Below are 3,876 nucleotides of genomic sequence, written 5' to 3'. Positions count from 1 at the left end.
CATTTACTGGCTGGGGGACTTTGGGCAAGTGACTGAAACTCTCTGAACCTCAGCTTCCCCTCCGTAAAATGGAGATAAGACAGTACCATGTAAGGGCGCCTGGGTGGGTTGGTGGGTTAAACATCCAACTCTTGATTTCAGCTCAGGTCATGATCTCTGGGCTCATGAGATCAAGCCCCGAGTAGGGCTCTGTGCTAACAACACAGAGCCTGCTTGGGATTCTGTCTCTCCCTCTCTCTCTGCCCCTTGTCCACACACACACACACTCTCTCTCAAAAATAAATAAACACACTTTAAAAAGGAAAAGAGAGAGATAGTACCACCTCATGGGGTAGTGTGGGGCTTATAAAAGGAAATGCTGCGAAGTCACCAGAAGCGCTCCACAAAGCTCCCCTGTTTCACACATGGGGGAGACTGAGGTCTGGAGAGGACAAGAGCCTGGCCCGGAATTACCCAATGCAGAGCCCTCTGGGGCAGGGTCTTGCTCGGAACAGCGCTCAGAAAATGTGGCCAGACTTGGGGCTGGTAGGCTGGTCAGCCGGTCCTATTCCAGCCACTTCCTGTGCAGGATCCTAAGGGGAAGGGGAAGTATCTGTGTATTTTGGTGGGAGGCAGGGTGCTCTCTCTTGTCCAGCCAGACTCCCTGGGCAAATTCCGGCTCAGGAAAGTATTTTTCTCCCCCTGGGATGAGAAGGGGTTGCAGCAAGGAGGAGACAGGCAGGTCCCAACAGGGTCTCTCTCCTCTTTCCCCCAGCCCGTGGCCCTGACAGCATCAACCCAAGTGCCACCCACAGGTAGCTCAGGCCTCTCTGGGAAGGGGGAAGAGAGCTGCCTCTTGCAGGGCAGCGAGATCTGAGGGGAGCACAGGTCCACGCATCCAGGTTCCGCACTCCCTCCCCCACTGCAAGAGGCTGCAAGGTAAAGGCTTTGCAGAGACACCTGTGCACTTGTGTCCTGAACCCATGGCCACACTCTTGCTAGACGACTTGGGAAAGTCCTTGCCTTTCTCCGCACTTTGGTTTTCTGTGGCCACAACCCAGGCCATGACCTCCAGGCCCTTCATTTCTGAGGTCTCCTGGCCACCTCTATCTAGGGCTATAACACCAGCAGCCTTCCTCCTCGTGCTGTTTGCGAGCCCAAGAGGCTGCTCTCAGGGCTCAGGACGAGGCCCTGCTCACGCCAAATCCCCTCTATTTCCCACCTGGGATCTGTGCCAACTTCACGAAGCCTTGCCTCAGTAGCAGTGCTGGTTTTACCTCACCGTGCACTCCAGACCCTGGAAATCACCACCAAGATACTCCCCGGCTCAAAAGCCAGCAGTGGCTCCCGATTGCCTTCGTGGTCCAGCCCCGTCCAGCTTCCACCCAGCTCTGGATGGGCTTGCCACATTCGCATCCACCTCCCCGCTCTGTCCCAGCTGGGATGCACACGTACTGGGCAGGACCCCAGCTCTTCTCCATCCCTCAGGCGCTCAGGGGCAGCTCCCCTGAGTCCAGCTTCCCCTGAGAAGGCTGATCTGCCTCCAACTCCCCTATAAAACATTCCAGATGCTTCAGCTTTAGGAGGCGTGCCAGTCCCTTGCTCAGCCCCCCAGGCAGGGAGGAAGCAGCAAGCCACCTCCCTCTCCCCATCCTGGGAGAGCCACACACCATCCCTAGGGAAGCATCTCTCTCTCCCCATGGGGGCTACTCACCCCGTGATCTGCAAGAGGACAGTAAGTGGGACCCCCAACAGGACATTACCTAAACTGAGTCACACCATGAAGAAGTCACTCGCTGTTCATTGTTTTTCAATCCTGGCTGCATCCAGGAGAACCCTCCATTTAGAGCTGAATTCTAACTTGTCTCTACTACTGCCTTGTGTCCTTATCTTTTCAGTTCTCAATCTTTTATATTGGACTCAGAAAACTAGATACCTGATTTTTAATAATTTTTTGTTGTGGCAAAATATACATAAAATTTACCAGTTTAACCATTTCTTAAGTGGACAGTTCAGTGGCAGTAAGTACATTCACAATGCTATACAATCCTCACCACCATGTGTCTCCAGAACTTTCCCACCTTTCCAAACTGAAACTCTGTCCCCATTAAATAGCAACTTTCCCTACCCCCCTCCCTGCAGCCCCCTGGCAACCACCAGTCTACTCTGAATCTTATCACTCTAGGAAACTTCTAGAAGTGGAATCACACAATATTTGTCCTTTTGTGACAGGCTTATTTCCCTTAACGTAATGTCTTTACAGTCAATCCATGCATGTATCAGAATTCCCTTCCTTCTTAAGGCTGAGTAACTTTCCTTTGAATGTACAGACCAATTTCATCTATCCATTTGTCCACTAACAGACACCTGGGTGGCCTCTACCTTTTGGCTATTGTGAAAAATGCCCCTATTTAACAAAGAGCAAGTTTCTAGCTAGATTTTAGTAGCATTGTTTGTTCGCGTGACATTAATTTTTGTGATTTTCTTCTATTTATGGCAACTGATACAGATTTCCTGCTTACCCTAAAATACACATACATCCTGAAAAACGAAATTATTTAAAGGAAAAGAGCTATGTGTTGATGGCAAAAAGTGGGGGCAGAGGTACAAGACAGAAATGCTGGAATGTGGGAAATACCAATACAAACCTCAATCGAAGGCTGAGCTGGGGAAGGAACCCCTTTGGTGGGGCCACTGGGAGGTTGACACCAGATTAGATGCATCCAGAGGGCAGTCTGGGTGTGTGGTTTCAGAGACAGGGGTGACAATGGTAAGATTGAAAGAGTCAGATCTGGGTGCTGAGACCTTCTGGCTCTGTGACCCAGGGCCTGTCACTTGACTTCTGATTCTTTCCTATGAGTTGGTGATAACAACTCGCGGGGTGGCTTAAAACTGAGATAATTCATGGGGCGCCTGGGTGGCTCAGTCGGTCGAGCGTCCGACTTCGGCTCAGGTCATGATCTCACGGTCCGTGAGTTCGAGCCCCGCGTCGGGCTCTGTGCTGACAGCTCAGAGCCTGGAGCCTGCTTCGGATTCTGTGTCTCCCTCTCTCTCTGACCCTCCCCGGTTCATGCTCTGTCTCTCTCTGTCTCAAAAATAAACATTAAAAAAAAATTTTTTTTTAAAACTGAGATAATTCATACGAACTGCCAAGCCTATGGTCAGTACCCATCTTGGTTCCATGACTGGGTGGGATCTCCCCATCCCCTGCAAGACACTCCTAGGACTACTTCCTTTCTTAGGAGAGAGGGCCCAACTGTGATGTTCTCATTGGAGCTCAGCTTCACCACTGACTCGACCTCTTCAACCTTCTTTATCCCTCTATCCCTACTGTCACCTCCAGAAACCCTGGGAAAGAACCAGGGGGTTCTTGGCCCATTGCTGTCCTTACCCACTGTGGACTTCGGGGAAGTCTGAGCCAAAAGCCCCCCCCACCCCCCCCCCCACCCGGAGCATTTCCTCAAGTTTAAAAGGGGGAAGTCTTGGGGCACCTGGGTGACTCAGCTGGTTAAGCAGCAAACTTCGGCTCAGGTCACAGTCTCAACAGTTTGTGAGTTCCAGCCCCGCGTTGGGCTCTCTGTGCTGACAGCTTGGATTCTGCTTCCGATTCTGTGTCTCCCTCTCTCTCTCTGCCCCTCCCCTGCTCAGGCACTCTGTCTTTCTCTCTCAAAAATAATAAACACTTTTTTTTTAAAAAAAGAGGGGGAGAATCTCTGTCCTCTGAGTACTTAGTAACTGACTCTCACAGGCCCAGGTACAAAGCAAAGCAAAGGCCAGCCTCGCAACATTTACGGACTAGATCTCTCTCCAACACCACATCCTCTCCCCAAATCTGTCTCCATCAGACATCAGCATTTAACCACGCAAGTAAGAAGCAAATGAACTGACAAGCAAAAC

The sequence above is a fragment of the Felis catus genome, chromosome E2, assembly GCF_018350175.1.
Source record: "Felis catus isolate Fca126 chromosome E2, F.catus_Fca126_mat1.0, whole genome shotgun sequence".
Taxonomy (NCBI): domain Eukaryota; kingdom Metazoa; phylum Chordata; class Mammalia; order Carnivora; family Felidae; genus Felis; species Felis catus.
Note: the sequence above shows the minus strand (reverse complement) of the source record.